Source organism: Mus pahari, chromosome 22 (genome assembly GCF_900095145.1).
Source record: "Mus pahari chromosome 22, PAHARI_EIJ_v1.1, whole genome shotgun sequence".
Classification (NCBI taxonomy): domain Eukaryota; kingdom Metazoa; phylum Chordata; class Mammalia; order Rodentia; family Muridae; genus Mus; species Mus pahari.
In genome coordinates this window covers 28,291,528-28,311,313 of record NC_034611.1, presented here as the reverse complement: position 1 = coordinate 28,311,313, position 19,786 = coordinate 28,291,528, and the positions used below count along the sequence as shown (strand labels likewise).

The window sequence follows — 19,786 nt, the reverse complement described above, 5'->3', positions numbered from 1 at the left end:
TGTGCTCGAATTCAGACAGATTCCTTTCTCTCTGCCTACTGTTAGGGTCAAGCTATGCACAATGCTCCTGTCTGATGAAATTGGAATTTGGCTTTTTTTTTTTTTTTTTTTTTTTTTTGCCCTCTGGTATTAGCTACAGTTTTTGTTTTTGTTGGGGCAGGGGGATATCTGTTAGTTGATTACTTATGCTATCATTTTTTTCTTTACAGTACATAAGATAGTAGTGTATATTACTGTGGATTCATTCACCCAAGGTCCTATCGTCTTCACATGCCCCACTGAAGTGCACCTAACATTACCTCCCAGAAATACCAGGCTCTTCTTTATAAACTCCTAGAGGTTATCTTGCATGGTCAAGTGGTGTTTAGCTGAGACTAAATTAAGGCTCTTGAGATGGGAACTTATCCTGTGCTACCTAAGAGGCTCTAAGTGCTGCCACAGTGTCATTAAAACATATGCAAAACAGGAGAATAGAAAAACATAATAGAAAAGGCCGTTGGAGTCAAGGAAAATTTAAAAATAATAACCTTGAAGGTTAAAGGGCCATAGCCAAAATTCATAGAATGCCTGACATCTGAAACTGAATGACAGGAAAGGCTCATCAGCCCATGGGGGGGGGGGGGGGGAGGAGGGAAAGCACACTATTTGTTTTCAGATACTGGTTGAAGGTAGGATAAAAGAAAAATTGCCTCTCATTTCAAGTCAACTAATTGTAGTTATTAGTCACAGCCACCAGAAAAGCTAATATGCACAGTGCTAACCCAGGTCCCAGTTCCTTACTGATTTAATTTTCTTCTCCATTTTATTCTGGAGACTTTAGGAACCAATCTGGAGATTATATAAAGTAAATGTAGATTTCTCATGCAAGCTCTGGCTTTTAATGCTGGCCCTGCCAATTTTCAATTGTGTGAGCTTTGACACATAGAAGTATTTTGTTAATAAGTAAAGATTCAATTAATATGAGGTAAAAACCAATATTATAACATTCCTAGAATTATGTGGCATGAAAGAAAAAGGTGTTTGAATTGAAGATTGCCAATGGGTTCAGGGAAGTCTTGATAGAGAAGAACTTTTCAAAGTAGATAGTTTTTTTAGTAAAGAAGAAGAAAGAAAATTTCTCCCTCTGAAAATAGCAGTAATATAGTCCTAATTTTAAAGGGCTGCTGTAAAATTAAGCTCTTAGCACATTGAGAGGTGTGTAATGAGAGTGAAGTGTTGTTAGTACCTGTGTTCATTTTCTTATTTGATCCTTCCCACTACCCTAAGGAGGCAGAGCTTTTTACAGAAGAGAGTTGTTGGACTAAATTATTCCGCTGTACATAGCCATTGTGATCTGAGCCAGGATTCAAGGTGAGGCCTTCCTGAGATTACAGTCACTATAGCTTCTAGTAGATAATAATGAGCCATTTTAGACTTCACATTTTTTTTAGCAAATACTAAATACTCTGCCACACTGGAGATTTCTAAGTGAACTATTTACCACTAAGTAATGTCTTATTGTTGAGCATTCCAAAAGAAAAATCAGAGTGTTAAAAAAAAATACCCTGATAGAAATTTTTCTGTAATAGAAAGCAGTTATAATTAACTAGATCTTTTATCTTTGAACTTCACCCTCGCCAAAAACTTTTAAAATGTCCATATTTTATAATAATAAGACAAGAATAATACTATCCCTTTCCGTGTATAAAGTGTAAATACACTTGAAGAGTTACTAAATGATTACCCATAATCCCCCATACACTTATCTATGAGTATACTAAGTCTGTAAATATGTGCAACTTCTTAATGATATGTGTAATTAATAAAATATCACTAACTAAGCCAATTGTGTCCATAGAGATATCAGTGCTATTCACATGTTTTCAATTTTAGTTCTGCTTCCTCTTTACCAGGCAAGGAGTCAGAATATTTGACAAAATTCTTTAACATCATTCCCCCAAATAAAATATAATTCCTTACCCTCAAAAATCATCCCATAAGCCACATCAAACAATAAATGAAATAAACTTTGTGAACAAAGGACCAATTCAAGCTCATTGCAGTGGTTTGCTTTACCAATGGCCCCAGGCTCTTCTATTTGAATCCTTAGTCATCGGGGGAGTAACAATACTTAGAAGGATTAGGAGACATGGAGTTGTAGGGAGAGGAGTGACCTTGTTGAAGAAAATGTGTCACTGGGGATGGATGTTGAAACCCATCAGGCTCTGTGGCTCTTTGTCTCTTCCTGCTTCCTATGAATCCAAATGCACCAGTCTCAGCTATTCCTCCTGCAGCAGGTCTGTATGTATATGTGCTACCATGCTTCCCACTGTGGCCATAATGGACTACACCTCCGAAACTATAAACAATTTCCAATTAAAGGATTTTTTAAATTAGAGCTGCTATGGTCAGGGAGTCCTTTCATAAGAATAGAATGTTGATTAAGACACCATCTACTCATTAAACTATGACTTGCCCTTTACTTCTTTGTAAGCATCTTGAGGCCATAAAATGAAATGTCATATACTAACCCTTTCAGAAACTGATAATCTGGCTTTAGTTCTATTAACTGAGAGAACAAGAGATGTAGCATAGGCAAAGTATGTGCAAACTTAATATTGATCAAATGCTGACAAATATAACTTCCAGACTGAACAAGGTGGGAGCTTGAGAGACAGTGCCAGGAGAACCTTTAGAGATGGATGGGATGCTACATTCAGGGAACGGACAGAGTGTGAGCCAACAGAAAGCCAAGGCATCAGGAGGGCAAGCTGGGCTGCCTCGGACATACCATGCACACTTCTCCATTTGAGATCATTGCCCTTTCACTCCCTATCTGATGCAGTGTATATGAAGACTCAAAGCAAGTAAGAACTCAACACAGTGAATAATGTTTACAAAGTTTCTTCCCTGAACAAAAGGCTGTGCATGATTCCTCAGTTCTAGAATCATTTTCCCATTCTCATTCCTTCAGTGTTTGTGTGTGTCTTTGCTGAAGCAGTCATTATTTCTACCTTAAATCCCAGAAATCCATTTATCAGCTACCTCATCTAACAGGCACGTTAGATGCCTTGAAGGAGGAATCCAAACCCGTCTTATTTGCCTTGCAGCAAACTGTGGTCCGTAAACAGTAAATAATTATTTGTAAATTAGCTTATGGCAGCGTAGTGTTTGAGGAAGCTATGAGCTTTGACAGTGTTTACCTAGTGCCCACAGCTACCTCATTTCATCTCTACAATTAGTACCATGTAGCTGATTATGTTATTATAGTATTAATGTAATTTATCAATATAACTGATTTATTAAAATGATCCACATTATTAAAATGAATATTAAAATGTACTTGTCATTTCAAGTACATTAATTCCATCACTGCAGTATACCACGGTTGAGTAATTTATCAAGCAAACATATAGCGAAAACAGTTGATCTAGCTGTATAACTTTTTCTCTATTAACCATACACAATTTTATTTAGTTGTAGCTCATCACATCACATGTGGATTCTAGTCAGGTGATATGTATGCCCTGCATCTGATGACTATTGGTTGATCAGGCACTTTGGTACTATTACATGCCAAGTGGTAACTTGGAAAATACAAGACTGGAAGGCAGTGATGCCTGGTGGTGATAATGGAATATGACTCACACCAGGACCAAAAGAGAAGCCACAGAAAGACTGGAGCGCTTCCTGAAAGACACATTTGGAGATCCTAGCTTGGACCTGACAAATTTAGAAACAATGATGCTTAGTCAGTACAGGAGTGAGAAGAGAGCACATCAGATAGCCAACACCCAGAATGCGCACCACTGAAGATACTTGCCAAAACTACAGTAAGGCAGCGGACCTGCAGAAGAGAAATGGAGCACACAACTAGACTAGAATACTTAGAAATTGGGGAGGAGGACTTCTGATAGGGATAATCATTTATCCCCTACTCAGAAGGAAACAATGCTCAGAGTTTGCAGGTAGAGGTAGAAGAATGTAGCTGATACAGGTGAGATGGAACCAGACAAAGCAATTGCTAGCTCTTATCAGTGCCATAAGCAGGTTGATTTCCCCACATATCGCATGTCCCTAAGTCTAAGGATCTGTGAAGATATTAGCTTGCCTTTATAACAAAGATCATAAACTTGGTAAAATAGGTGACCCAGAATTGCTTAAATTGCTCGAGAGAGCTCTGTTTAAGCACATGAACCTTTAACAGTGGTTCTCCACCTTCCAGTGCTGTGACCCTTTAATACAGTTCCTCATGCTGTGGTGAACCCCAACCATAAAATTATTTTCTTGCTACATTATAACTGTAATGAGTCATAGTGTAAATATCTGATATGTAACATATCTAATATGTTATCCCACACACACACAAGGGGTTGGGACCCACAGATCAAAAATCGCCACTGTTTTAGGTTCATAAGACTGTCCTCTTCATGGAGAGTTCCCTAATTGAAGCAGAGAAAGTCAATTGTCAAGTGTCAAATGCATGAGAGTAATTTGACCTCAATTGCTGGCTTTGACACTGAAGAAGGCCACACCCTAGGAAGTAGGTTCTGCGGAAGTTGAAAATCAGAACCTTCCAACATCCAGCAACAGAACCTGGACTACTGTCTCAACAACTGCAGTGTACTGAGTCCTAACGCTAGAAGCAGAAGCAGCTTGCATCTGAATGTTGGCTGAAGTACAGGGCCCAGATGTGTGTTGTATGCTTTATGAAACTAAGTTACCAGTTCTCTGACATGCAGAACTGTGGGATAAGAAATGTTTGATTGTGTTTAAGCCACTCAAATTGTAGTAATTTATTTTAGGAGATATAGGAATCTCAGATTGGAAAGAAACCTGCAACTATTGACACATGGATGACATAAAAGGAATTCTGGTCACTGTCCTTTCTTTCATCCTGTCTCACTGTTGAGGAGATATTACATTCTCACAACACTGAAGAATTCAGCACATCTCATGCAGAAAGGGGGCAGAAAGGCCTTAGTGATCTCCTTGAACATTCTTTGAAGAACTCTGAAACAACCTCTTTACCAACATTGTGAGCCCCAAAATACAATAACATGTGTTTTGATTGTTTCTCTGTGTATGTATATGTGCGTATGGATGGGTATATACATTTTAATGTCTCTTTACAAAAGCAAACAAAGAATAGTGCACTAATTTTCTTCATTAAATTATTTTAGGTTAATACATTTCAGTTTAATTGCATAAAATTTCTTTGAAAATTGTCATCAAATTACAACTAATTTAGCCTCAAATTATAGCAATTGGAAAGTTAAAAGAAAATAATAATAAGAAGTAAATATTTTGGATGAGCTACAACACATACACAACATGAGATCTGTAAGCATTGGAAAGAGGGGCAACTACGCATGAGTTTATTTATATACGGATAAAATGAGATGAATTTCAGAGAAGGGGAAAGGCATTCTCTTCTTAACATTTTTATTGATTCTTTGTGAATTTCACAATGTTCATCAAACTTCACTCATTTCCCTATCACTCCATAGCCATCCTCCACCCTAAACCTTAGACCCTAAAGAAAACAAAACAAAAACAAAACAAACTCTCACCATGGGAGCTGCTGAATGCCACAGTTTTTCACACACTTTTGTCCAATGTTCATTGCAATGAAGCATTGATCAGATTTGAAACCTGTGGCTTCTACACCTTCAAGACTGGATTCTCACCTAGACTCCTCTCAGATCTTCTGTTGTTGCCCAGCATCATGTACCTCTGGTTCTGCAGGACTTGCTTCTTCAAGTGCCCCAGCAGTTCACAGATAGAGTTGGTACCAATCTATTCTCAGTGATAATACTTCCTCTGAATGGCAACTTAAAAAGTAGCTCAAATGCTGATGCTTCCACATTTCATTTATAACTGCATTGTGACTACTCAAGGCTTTAGCTTGTGTGGTCTCATGTATTTTGATGAGTCCGAAGGTCACTAAGGAGGGACTCTAGCATTATCAACCACAACTTTCACATTTACCTTCTACATTTCTCAATTACAGTTAATTATTATAAGTGCTTGCACTGGTGTGAGGACAGACATATTGAGGTTGTGGTAGATGAGTTTTCATAATATAATACTGTGAAGCCATCTATTGTTATTATCTTTTCTATTAATTATCTTACTCATATACTACCAAAGGGACACTCATTCTAATCAGATTTTATACTATGATAATATGATTTTAAGTCATCTTCCTGCTATCACATTGAGTCCAGGCAGTAATGGTTAGTAATGTACAATCTTGAGAAGTTATTTAAATTTACCTTGATCTTCAAAAATAGGGACTGCCACCCAATTTCACAGTACATGTCTTGTCATTTCCTCTAAGAAGCACACTAAGTGAGGTGATGTTACAAAGGCACTTGAGAGGAGCCCTTGATGTGTAGAGCCATCCTCCTTCCTCTTATTTATAGTGCCACATCCTATGAATTGTTACCTGTAGCCAACTGAGAAACAGAAACATCAGTGATAACTTATAGGGAAAAAAAATCATAATCTTTATGCTGTGCACTTTTCTGAGAAGTAGAGTTAAATCTCACACCAATTAGCTTCCTCCCACCCTGGACATATTTGCTCTGTCAGTACATTGTGCTGCGACAATAACCTTGTCCCCTTGTTTAACCTCTTCACAGTTATCAAAGCACAGGTCATGTTATCAGAGCTCTAAGCAGTTATCTTATCAGTTCTAAACAGTTATCTACCATGTACTTAATAATGACCCTAAAAACCAAGAATATTGACATTGAAATTAGTATATGCAAAAGAGAAAATGAGGGGCTGGAATATTGTTGTGATACAATACTTGCTTCTTCAAATGCCCCAGCAGTTCACAGATAGGGACAGATGCCAGCTATGATTTTAAGCATCTATTAAAAATCTTAAAGAATATTACTCACATACAAAGGGACTGGTGTAATAACCTATCAATAAATATGAGCAAGATTTTTTGTGATCATGTATGTGATGTGTGCATACTCATTCTTGTGTGTGACGAGGATGCATTTGCCACAATGTGAGTATTCAAGGGCAAGCAGAGTATCATCCCCCATATTCCGCCTTGTTAGATTTGGGGTCATTTTGTGATTCACTGCTGTATGCAACAGGATAGCAGGCTACAGCTTTGCAAAGATTCTCCTGTACTCAACTCACATATCAATATATGAGCGTCAGAATTACAGCTATGCACTGTAACATCTGACATTATTGGGTTCAAAGATTGGAACCCAGGTCACTGCTTATTCAGCAAACATTTTACCCACTGAGATGATGCTTCAGAATAATTTTTATCTGTAGTAACACCGAGAATGAAGGACTCAATAAGGTAAGGAGTTCACAAATGCTACAATGTTTTGGAAAACTGGGCAGAAAAAAGATATGAAGGGAAATCATTAAGTAGTGGATGGAAATACTGAAGAACACTCTAATGCCATGTGTGGGGGTGCATGTGACTATTCCCCCTGCCACACTTTTCTAGCTACCATATTTTTAGTAAGATTTATATATAAACAATATTCACTTATAGGCTTAGTTAAATTTAACCAAATATTAGACTCAAGACCACAATGTATGAGAGAATATATATATATATATATTCTCTCATACATTACAGCCTGACCACACTTTCTCCTTCCTCCAATCCTCTTAGACACCCCTCTACCTCCCCTATTCCCAAGATTCACTCTTCTTTTTCCTTACAGAAAATAGCAGGTCTCACAGGGATATCTACCAAACATGCCAAAATGAGTTACAGCATGACTAGGGACAAATCCTGATATTTGGCTGGGCAAGTTAACCTAGTAATGAAAGGGTCCCAAGAACAGGCAAAAAGAGATACCCTCCCCTTCAGTGTTAGGAATCTCACAGACAACACATAGCATATGTGCAAAGACCTAGCTCAGACACATACAGACTCTGTAATTGCCGCTTCAGCCTCTGTGCTCCTACAGTCATCCCCCCCCCCCCACTTCTACAGGGTTATTCAAGCTCCATCTAATTTTTGGATGTGGGTCTCTGCATAAGCGTCTATCGGTTTCTGGATGAAGCCTCTCTAATGGTCATTGGGCTAGGCTCTGGTATATGAGTATAGCAGAATATCATTAGGTTATGTTGGTCCATCCTAGGTCTCTAGGCTATACCACATCTGCTTCCTGGCCTTCCAGACAGTGTCAGGAGTGGGTTTCTTCTTGTTAGGTGGGCCTCAAGTTGTGTAGTCCACACTTGTACCAGTAGTCCGAGAATTTAGATGGGAATGAGAATTCAACAATAAGATGATCTTCCTGGGAGGTTTTACACTTTTACAGTGGTGTAGTCGGTGCCTTTCATAACGGGTTTAATGTAGCATGCCATGAATTTTAGGCAACTCTATAACTGAGCAACATCTTCAGCCTTCTTTCAGTTTATTGTGAGACAAGGTGACACTAGGTTGGTCAGCGGACCATGGACTTTTTCTAGTTCCTGGGTGCTCCAGAACCATCCCCAAAATGAGTTTTGTTAGTTTTACTAGGCCATGTATAGGAGGACCCAGGCTCTTATAGATTCTCCAGATGTAACTTCTAGAGTCCCCATAAGGAAAATCTCACACACACACACACACACACACACACACACTCACTCACTCACAGCCAAAAGTGACAGTTTTTCACTAGCATTTATTATCTCAATTAATGTGTACTTCCTCAATAGAGATCAGTGTTTAGCACCCCCAGTGCTGACTCATAGTATGGATGGCACATGTCTGTATCAAATCATATTGGAACCACAGTGCTGGGGATGTGGGAGCTCTAAAGGGCAGATTCCTGAGGTTTGCTGGCTAGTCACTCTAACCTATGTGGTGAACCTCAGGCTAGTGAAAGGCCCTGACTTTTTTCAAGTGTATATAACACTTGATGATCTCAGAACTAAGCACACACACATACACACACACACACACACACACACAGAGAGAGAGAGAGAGAGAGAGAGAGAGAGAGAGAGGCAGGGGAGAGGAATACATTCACATTATACACGCTCATATGAATCTACATCCATTCATACATACTAATTAAGAAGTCACAGTTACAACTGTGTTTAGACAGTGGAGACTCTAGATAGATAAAGTTAAATGAAACCTCTGGTTGAGCCCTAATCTACCATGACTGATGTTCTTCTATGAAGGCTAAGACAGACAAATACAGATGGCATTCCCTATGGAGAAGTAAGAATCTATCCTGCCTGTATCCTTGTCCTGGATTTCAGCCTCCAGAGTTCTGTAAAGATAACAAAGGCCTTACTGAGCTCATTCATGAGTGGGTAGGGTCCCATTCTACCCCAGAGGTCTCTTCTAAAGTAGTAAAAGATGGCACTGGCATTTCATGAGCAAGGCTTTTACCCCTCCCAAGGAGACTTACTATCCTATTGAGAGAGTTTTACAACGAACAAAAGCCAGGAGAATAGTTACTATTGTTTATCAGAGCTCAGGGGACCAAATTGGATTCACAGACTAAGACTCAGGTGAGAACTTCTAGTCTTTATTATTATGCAATTAGCTTAAAAGAAATAATATTTAAAATGTTCTGTCCTCATTTTCAGGCACTGGCTTGTAAAATGGCCTCATTTTATTTGTTTTCTTTAACTCACTAATCCTCACAGGTAAATAAATTGAATTTAATAAGCTACAATTCTTCACTTCTGCCCTACCTGCTTACTACTTTCGTCTTGGATGAAGATTGGTCAATAACGAATCACTTTAACTAAATCATAAAGACTTTGGCCATTCATTTCACAAAAAGAGTTCAGCAACCTCCTTTTCCTTACAGTTCTTTTAATAAAATGCTAAATTTTATTTTGTTTTAACCCAGATGATATTATGGAATTTATGCCATTCAAATATTTTCCCTAAGAGCCTTACATTAATTGAATTTATACAGGCACCTCCAACCTGCACATGGGAATGTTTAAGAATCTCTATATAATGGCCTAGATCGCAGTCACTTGTTCTGACATAATGGCTTTCAAGCTTTTAAATAAAGTATTCTCAGACGTTTGGCAGATAATTTAGGTCAGGCAAGTCTTATTTATATTTCTCTTCCCAAACCATTTTACAATTTTCCCTCTCGAGAAATTATGAAACCAGTCTAAATCAATATCCATAAAAAAACATAAGAATTACAGCTTAAAAGTAAACAGCGGTAACTTTGAAAGCCATGGTGGTGTACCACTCCAACCCTCTTCCAAGAACAGCACCTGATTTGAGGAAGTCTTCTAGTGGATATCCTGCAGTTACAGGTCCCTCAGGACCAAGCCCAACCTCCTGTCAATATCCTCCGCTCGCCAAGCTTATCACTGAGCACAGGGATGCAGTTCGCAGGGCCAATTGCTTGGTCAGGAAGACCAACACTCTGCCTTTGCTGAGCCTCATGCTCAACCTTTGTTCAGAACTTCAGAGAAATCCAGTACCCCTCCAATGAACCCTCGTTCTGTCTCTCCTCGCTGAAGCATCAAGCTTCTCTTTTGAAGTGAACTTCTCCCTGCCTGTCTTTCTTACTAGTTCTCTATCTTTCACCAGCCCTTTCCCTCTTAAATCTCTCCTTCTACCACACTGCTTCAGGAGCCCACTTGCTATGAGACCATCTGTCCCAGTCAGGGTTAAAGAATGACATTAGAAAGAAGATTGGAACGATGGTACCTACCTACCACTTTTACATTCTCCAGGGAGACGGAAGAGATCCATTGGTGTCAGCCTCAAACATAGGAAACTATTTCTTGAGGGTTTTGCTTTTGTTTGTTTGGTGTTCTTTTTGGGTGTTTAAAATAATTGACGGGAATAGATGAGGATGGTCTCTCAAAATGAGCAAGTTAACCCTATGAAGGGCAGAGTTGGACTGTCCAAAACATATACCTCCAACAATCCTCGTTGGAGCAATGTGTATTTATATTTCAATTAATGAGGGATGGCAGGAAATAAGCAAGGTGATGTCGTAAAATGAAATCTTCAAACGGTGGCTTGATTAGCCTTCAGGTCTCAGAATGAAATTCTGAGTCATTATTATCATCTTCTGAATAATTTCTTTCTTGAGACAACACATCCAAGTAGGGAGCGTCTCTTCTACCCTGGCATTTTCTGATATTCTTTCTGCCTGTGTGCCCTGGATAGTCAGTCCCACCAGACCATGTCATGCTGAGATTTTATGTCACCCGGGTTTTTATCTGAACAGATATGTATTATATTATCAAGACCCTCTCCCTCTTTTCAGATCAGCTGTCCTCCATGTGACTTACTTAACTGGTAAGGAGCCTCTCTCCCTAGAGGGGGAGGCGCCTTGCTCGACACTAAGTTCTCCGTGTTCCCTTCATTGAACTCAAGGTCAGCAGTATTTTCTCAAAAGTCCAAGTACATTATCATATTTGTCCAGAAACTGCTTTGATCTTCCACTCACATGTTTTGTCTATGCCTTAAGCTCCCCGTCTTCCCTTGAAAGCACTGACATTTTGCAGCAGAAAAGCTGCAGGAAGGAAGATTTCCGATTGCTGAGTGTCTTTCTCCTGAGGCAGTCAGCATCATAAAAAAACCATCTGCTTTAAAGGAAAAGAAAACAAGGAAAATGCCAAGAAAGGGAAAGAACTGTACCACTCTGCCACCTCAGCATGTGTCTAGACAATAAATTAAAGTTTTAAAGTTGAAAGAAGACATTAGAGGTTTCTCATCCAAGTCTTTTCCAGTCTTCTCTGATACATGACCTTGACAGATGGTCAAATAAGCTACATAACCCAGAGATGCCCACTTTCTCATAAAGTGTACTCTAGAACGCTTACAGATCTCAAACAGTCCATCCATCCCATCATGCAATAATGAAGAGCAAAGCACCAGACAGGTATGCCCAGCTAGTTTCTATAAGCTTCAATGTCTTCACCTGTAAAATAGATATGATAATAACTATGTTTTAAAGTAGAAGGGAATTAGAAGGCAGACTTTTTTTTTTTTTTTTTTTTTGAGACAGGGTTTCTCTGTTTAGCCCTGGCTGTCCTGGAACTCACTTTGTAGACCAGGCTGGCCTCAAACTCAGAAATCCGCCTGACTCTGCCTCCCGAGTGCTGGGATTAAAGGCATGTGCCACCACGCCCGGCAGAAGGCAGACTTCTTAATGCCTTCATGTGTATGTCCTTTTACTAATTGGGTATAGAAATTTTCACATTTGTTAAATTTAAAGTTAATTTTGAATTGAGATAAATGCATGTTAAGTACACAGTGGTTTTTTTTTTTCTTCTCTTGATAGGTGTTTGCTAATTTGATACACTCTAAAATATAATATTCAATAGTGATTCAAACTCATTCATTTGTGTGTGTTCTCATAAAATATCCACTGAGCACTTACTCCAAAATTACCTTTAAATATAACAAATGTGAAAATTTCAATGACCAATTAGTAAAAGTGCATCCACATGAAGGCATAAAGGACACAAGGGAGTGCTGAATCTGAATGTAATTTTTTTCCAAGCAAACACCAGGCTTTTGATACAGAAGAAAAACAAGAAGGCAAGGCTAATACATCCATCAAGGTACACTGGTTCTTAACACAAAACAAAGAAAATGCATACATAAAAAGATGGTGGGAGCCAGGCCTTATTTACAACTGAGAATAGGAACAACCCTTAATTAAAATCAGCTAAACACAGGAGCCAGGTGATTGCTCTGATACAATGCTAGTCTATTGTTAAACCCACCATCAGGGGTTCTTTAGTAAATACCTGATTGTGCTATTCCTCTAGGCCTAGTGAAAAAGCCTGCACAAGGGGAATTCCCTTCTACTAACCCTTTCGTACTACAATCCACCTATTTCCTAGGCCATTGTATATTCCTGTATTTGAGTGTGACTTAGCTATTGTCCTAAGTAATTACTATGCAGACTAGCCCTGAGCTTTTCTAGCTCTGTTCAAGTAAATTGTAATGCCTAATTAGTTTCACTGTCTCCACTAGAAGTGAATTTGAATGTTATTGAATATGTAACGTTCTTACTAAGCTCAGGGTCTACTTCAATGACTTTCTAGGAATCACTGGAACACTGGCGAAGGCTTAGCTATATGTCAAAATCAATCCTTAAAGGCACTTATAATAAAACAATACTGAAAGAGAGCACATGGATCCATACACCAGACTAACACGGGGGACAGGTTTTGAGTATATGGGCTATGGGAATGCCAAGGTTCCAGGACGCTAAGTCTCCATGAAACTCTTTGCCTCAGGACTGCTTCCAGGTTTCTAAACCTGTAATACAAGTCACTACTGGAGTGGATGTAGCAGGGAGAGAGGGGGGAAACAGAGAGATAAAGATGGAGGGAGGAAGAGAGGGAGGGAGGAAGACCCTTTGTGTGCTATTTTGTTAAATAAAGAATAAACATTCAAAGATCTTCATCCATTGTCCTAGTCTCTGTTAAGGGATACTTTTTTCCCTGTTAAAATGAAGGTCATTAAAAAATACCTTTCTTAAAACTTAGTTTTAAACCTAGCAACAAAGGACTTAGGTTATTTTAAATTCGTATTCATGTTACATAAAATAACAGCTGCAACTGGGAACAAATTTCTGCTGTTTGCACAGTCTCTCATAGTTCTTATGTGCTATTCTATCTCCTTCACTAGTGTTGTGAGGAAAATAAGTTTTCAAAGAAAGTATAATTCATTTCTTTCTAGAAACCTGCGTTCAAAGTTATTTGGATAACTTGATAGGGTTTGCAAATACGCTTTCTCAGTCGGCTTAGACTGCTTTTCATTTTTAATGATGTAATTCCCCACACTGGTTAACTAGAAAGGGAAAGCATTTACTTTGGCTTACAGTTCTCACCCAATATCAGGCTGCATCTGCTGATTGCTTTCTTGGTGGAAGAGTTCCCAAAAGACACAGAACATCAGATGGTGAGAGAGACAGGAAGGCATAGGAACTCAGGGAGTCTTGGGGAGGCTGAAAGAGAATAATCCATCCTATGGCAAGAAAACCAGAGAGTGTGTGTGGGAGGGGCCAGGTACCCTATATAATATTCCAACTCAAAAGGAACTTAACCAACCTGTGAAGCCAGCATCAATCCCTTTATGAGCATGAACGACAAGCTATATAGAAATTGTTGCATCTCCAAACTTGCTGCTATAGAAAAGTCCTTCAAGGGCAGTGCACCATCCCTTCTAAGGAGCCTGCTATTTTGTATTCTGTCAACTGGCCCTTTGCTCCTCTGCCCAGAACACAGTCACTTCCTCCATTTTCCATTCATCAATCTGATTTCACCTCTCTCCCTGCTCCTTTTCTTCTGGTTTAAAGAATCTGTCAGTGAACATTGCTTGTGTGCATTGTCATTTAAAGCAGGCATAGAATCCCGACAATCCAGGTTTCAAAGTTTCAGTGGTGACATGCTTGATCCCAAGTGACTCCCCTTTATAAAAGTGGACCCTTTGGGACTTTTCACCCAACTGTGTGTCAGAAGAACACATCTTAAAGAATATTCAGAAAGTCCTGTTAACGACGTTACCTTAAATCACACGCCTAGAATCCCTATACCCTATCAGAATCTCTTTCTTAAATCTCTTGAACTTGAATATTTTCTTTATTTGATTGTAATGTGTGTTTTAATCCTTAACTCAGATGATTGACTCAGCACCAGAGGAGCTCTGTCTATTCCCTAAGGAAAATTAAAACATTAGATTTTAATTTCCTCACCTATAACCAAGTAAAGCTCGTTGACATTTTAGAGTATTCAGAAAACCAAAGTCAAAGTAAACAAGGAAACATAGGCACCATGGATTGAACAGGACAGAGAAGAGCCTACCTCGACTGCATTCATAGCTCCATCTCCCTCTCCCCCGAAGCCTTCCCACCCCACTGTCAAAAGTAGCATCCTTTAGACACACCAGCCCCACAATAGCACTAGTCACAGGACCTGTGTGCCAAGTAAGTACTTCCTGTCTCCACACATTCACCAGCAGCTACAATGTCAGGGCCAGAAAGTAACGAGGCAAGCACTTGTCCCTCAAAGAAAGAAGAAATGTCACTCTCCCTCTGTGAATAGATGTGGTTGTTTGCAGTGTCTCTCTTGAAAGCTTCATTCTCTGAAGTACAAGCTGTGAAGCCAAGGCAGATGCACAAGCTGGGAAGCTTTCCAAAGTCATCACAGAGAAGCAGGGGGTACTCAGCATTAGTGCCTCCATCTCTCAGCCTCAGTCAGCCTGGCTGGCAGCAATGAAAAGTAGACAGTTGCCCAGAGGCTCAGGAGGTAGGAGCTGAGCATCCTGACAGACACATCTAGCGGGTTTCTCAGTTTGCAGTACTGATCAAGTTTCCCCTGACAGCTGCACACATTTCACACAAGCAAAATGTTCCACTGCTGAAATGACAGCTTGAGTTTGTCCGGATAAACGATACCCTGGGAACACACACAGTCTCAGATGAGCCTCACTGAGCCACAGTTCCATGGGAGAGATGCCTGAGCAATTGCCTCTGCTACTGATTCCAGCACAGGTGGAGGCAGACACTGTGTGTGTTAACTGCTTCACCAATTTCCGTTGTGTTCCCTGACACCCCAGATCCTGAGAAAGGAAGGAATAAATTATGCAGACAATGCGTCCCCTTGACAGAATGCAGGGGAATAACAGGTGCACCATCCTAGCCATCTACAATAAAACATTTGCGCATCTTAGGGGTTTCTTTAGCTTCCAGTGTGTAGTTCGATACTTTTTCTTGTAAGAAGTCCTTGCAGCTGAGTGGCAACATTGTTTCTTTATTATATGTTACCAGAGATCTCCTCCTTTGTGCAGGTGATTCTGATGGTGAAGTGGGTGACACTACAGAGAGTCTGGCAGACAAGAAGTATGGGTGGTCTTAAGCACCGGTTTAGAGATGTAACCCAGGAGAGTGAGATGCATTGTCTCATGACAACTATTCCAAAGTAAAGGCTTTGAGAGCCTACAGAGTAGTGGAAGATGAGGCTGAGTGTAATACTGGTGGCCCTTGCTTGTGTACTAGGAAGAGTTAAATGACCTAACTCTTGGACTCTTTCCCTGGATTTCTCATTGTTCCAAGATTTCAAAGCATTTTAACATCATGCTAGGAGTCTGCTGTTGCTGCTGGCTTTGTTTATTTTCAAGTGGGAAAAGAAATGTACTTGAGAACATTAAATTCTAAAATTTTGAACAAAGATCCTTGAAATCTCATCTTGACTCTCATTTACATACCCTCCAGTTCTCTCTGCACACTGAGGCATGTGGCATGCCACCCTCCCCACTCATACAATAGTGTTTCTATTCTTTACAAGTCATTTCCACTTCTTTCTACTTATGTATAGTTGGCGACATTTCTACGTATACTTGAGTCCCTGCTTTTCCTTTATACATCTTTGATTACAAACATTATTTCACCCTTATTTCTACACCCCTATAATGGGACTTTGAATATCCCTCTCAAAAGATGGAATCTGTTTTCCAGTTCTTGAATATTATGTTTTCTTAACCTACTGCAGACAACAGAAGCATACTGCGAGACTCCCTCACTCTGAGTCTAGGCTTCAAGTGGCCATGAGAGCTTCCACTCTGTCTTAGACACAGAACTTTTGTGACAAAACCCACAATGGACTGTTAGAAAATGTCAGACCAAAGGCTGGGGAGTGGATAAAGGGAGTGCAGCACACATGTGAAGACAGGCTTTGGAATCCCCAGAACATGGATCTGCCATAGGAGTATGCGTTTGTTATCCTAAGCACCAACATCAGGCTGGGAGCAGAGAGACAAGGAATCCTTAGACTCTGCCAGGCCAGCCAACCTGCATACACAGTGTCTGTTGGGTGCTCAGCTCCTGCTCACTCAGCCTCTGGCCAGATGTCTACTTTTCATTGCAGCCAGCTATGCGGGCTGTCTTAGTCAGGGTTTCTCTTCCTGGACAAAAACATCATGACCAAGAAGCAAGTTGTGGAGGAAAGGGTTTATTCAGCTTACATTTCCATACTGCTTTTGATCACCAAAGGATGCAGGACTGGAACTCAAGCAGGTCAGGAAGCAGGAGCTGATGCAGAAGCCATGGAGGGATGTTCCTTACTGGCTTGCTTCCCCTGGCTTGCTCAGCCTGCTCTCTTATAGAACCCAAGACTCCCAGCCCAGAGATGGTCCCACCCACAAGGGGCCTTTCCAAAACCCTTGATCACTAATTGAGAAAATGCCCTGCAGCTGGATCTCAAGGAGGCATTTCCCCAACTGAAGTTCCTTTCTCTGTGATAACTCCACCCTGTGTCAAGTTGACACACAAAACCAGCCAGTACACGGGCTGAGTCTAAGACAGAAACTTCCCATGAGACCTCCCATCCCACACTAAAGAATCAGTGCTTTGTTCAGTTAAAGGAAAGCAGAGTTAGGTCAAACAGATATCTGCACCCAACACTGACTTTTGCTCCCATCAACTGTGAGCTCAGCAGTGGTAACTTCTCTGCCCTGGTTTGTTTCTGTTGCTGATATTTACCTCTCGGTTTTCTTTACTTGCTTTTGCCTGCCATCCCTTAATGTTAGTCCACCCTAGCTTCTTCTGTTGGCATCCCAGCAGGCCTGCATTCTTCATTCAGAAATTCCTTCTCAGTCAGATGTACCTGGTTACCTGTTTGCTGTAATGCCATTCCGATGGCTTCCACACTTCTGGTCTTGGACAGTCTTTGCTGAGCTTGGCCTTGGTGATCTAAGTGAATCCCGAGGGCTGCGCTCATGTTGCAACTCGTTTCACAATGAACCTTACCCCCGTTTTGTTCCCTTAAGTTAAATGCCTCTGCCAATCATTAAAAAAAAAAAAAAAAATCTGAGGAATCCTCTGTTGCCCTTATCTCATTATTTGGTTCTTAGAGTCTGTCAGTTATATTATATCATATATTATTACTAATACAATGTTCTCATCAGCTGCTATGGGTTTGAGGGTTTTCAAATTTGACAGACACCAATTCTGGTGACCAGACCAGGTTGGAAGAGGACGATTTGTGATGTCATAACATCCTTATCAGGTTATAGCTAAGCGAAATGCCATATAGTTTTGAAGCATTATTTAATCTTATCCCAAAACTTAACTGTCTATACCCCATCAAAAGAAGAAGTTATACTATCTTTTTATTTGGGTTGGGTTTTGGGTGGTGGTGGTGGTGGTGGTGGTGGTGGTGGTGGTGGTGTGTGTGTGAATCATAGAATCATACAGGAGTACTGTATTTACAGTATTGATACTCTTCCATCTCCTTATCTATTCTTTTATAATTATTGCTATATGTATAGGTATATAAAACCTATTTATCTCATTTAGTATTTCTCTTTTGTACATGTGATTGGGAGTGACTACTTGGGATTGGATAACCTATTGGGAGCTCAGTCCTGGAAAAGACTGGTTCTCTCTCTCGGTAGCCTTGGACTTCCTGTCGCTATTCATGTCAGTGGTGAGGCCTTGTGAAATATCTACATTGGCATATTGATTTGTGATGCCATTGTCATGCCTTTTTAGGTAACAATATCATTGAGTATAGCTTTGGGTATAGCTTTGTTGGGAGCACAAAGGTCCTTGTTCCACAGATCTCTGAGGAAACTAGGAATGTTAAGCAAACGTGATTGTCCTCTCAAAAGAAAGGGCATGCAACCAGTTCTTCTATCCAGGAATCTCAGAATTGGACATGATTAGTAACTTGGTGATCTACATTATCTTTTAGGCCAGGCTATATCAAGTTCTTACAACTATTTCTGGATTTGGCTAGTGATAAAAATGACTCTTACATTACCTGTAGAGTCAGAGGCTCCTCCAAGCTCTCACCATCAGCACCAGAGGTGGCTAATAGCCCAAATGACCTCTAAATATCAGTATGACTGAGATCAGGCCTAATTCTTCCCTAGGCCCTTAAGCTAACACAAGTGTCCTATCTCTAGAAACCATCTTCTTAAAAGAAATGACATGGACACTAAGTTAAATTTCAATTTAATTATGCCTTGAGCTCCAGGATTGTATTAAACCATACAACCTTTTTCCAAGTTGTACTGTGTTTAAACATGCTGGCGATAAACTGCCTAGCATCAGACTCACTAGAACAAGGGTTCTCAATAATTATTGCTATATGTATAGGTATATAAAACCTACTTATCTCATTTAGTATTTTAGAAAGGTCACAACCCCTTTCTGGGTCAAATGACCCTTTTACAGGGCTCACATACCAGATAATCTGCATATCAGATACTCTGCATAATTCGATATTTACATTACAATTATGAAATAGATGCAAAATAATTTTACTGTAGCTCACCATGAGACATGTAACTGTACTAAAAGGTCACAGCATTAGAAAGGTTGGAACCACAGCTCTAGAAGTTTGAGACAGGCTGACTAAGTTGGGCTGAACCAGCTCTTCATTCTCACCTCTTTGGAGTTCATTTCCCCTTCTGCCTTGATGCTTGCAGAGACCACACACACACAGTTTCCCTATCATAATTAGAAGCCATTATCTCCCAGCATGCATCCTGATTCTCTAGTTCTTCCAATCTTCTACCCGCTCTTTCACTATGTTCCCTGAGCCTTAGGCTAATGAACACTTTTTTTTTTTTTTTTTTTTTTTTTTTTTTTTTTTTTGGTCTTAAATGATTTCTTTATAGATATTTCCTAGACGTGAAAAAAAAAAAGACAAAAAAAAAAAAAAAAGGAAAATCAGACAAACAATAAACTGCATTGGTATCCCTTTTTGAGCCCCTTTTAATATACTACTCCAAACACTATTTTATTCATGTTTTTATTTGTATTTATTTGTATTTTTAAATTTTTTATTCTTTTTAATTTTTATT

General features: G+C 39.8%; 1 protein-coding gene and 1 long non-coding RNA gene across 4 annotated transcripts in view; one reads left to right on the top strand and one right to left on the bottom strand.

Annotated features, from left to right (window-relative positions):
- Nkain3 (sodium/potassium transporting ATPase interacting 3) overlaps nucleotides 1-19,786 on the top strand; it is a 601,685-nt gene that overhangs the window by 388,304 nt on the left and 193,595 nt on the right. The window lies entirely within an intron of this gene.
- LOC110338671 lies at nucleotides 10,023-15,054 on the bottom strand. The gene is made up of 3 exons (XR_002381310.1): nucleotides 14,864-15,054; nucleotides 13,800-13,945; nucleotides 10,023-11,882 (listed from the first exon to the last, which is right to left on the bottom strand). It is a non-coding gene; the product is annotated as an uncharacterized LOC110338671 (long non-coding RNA).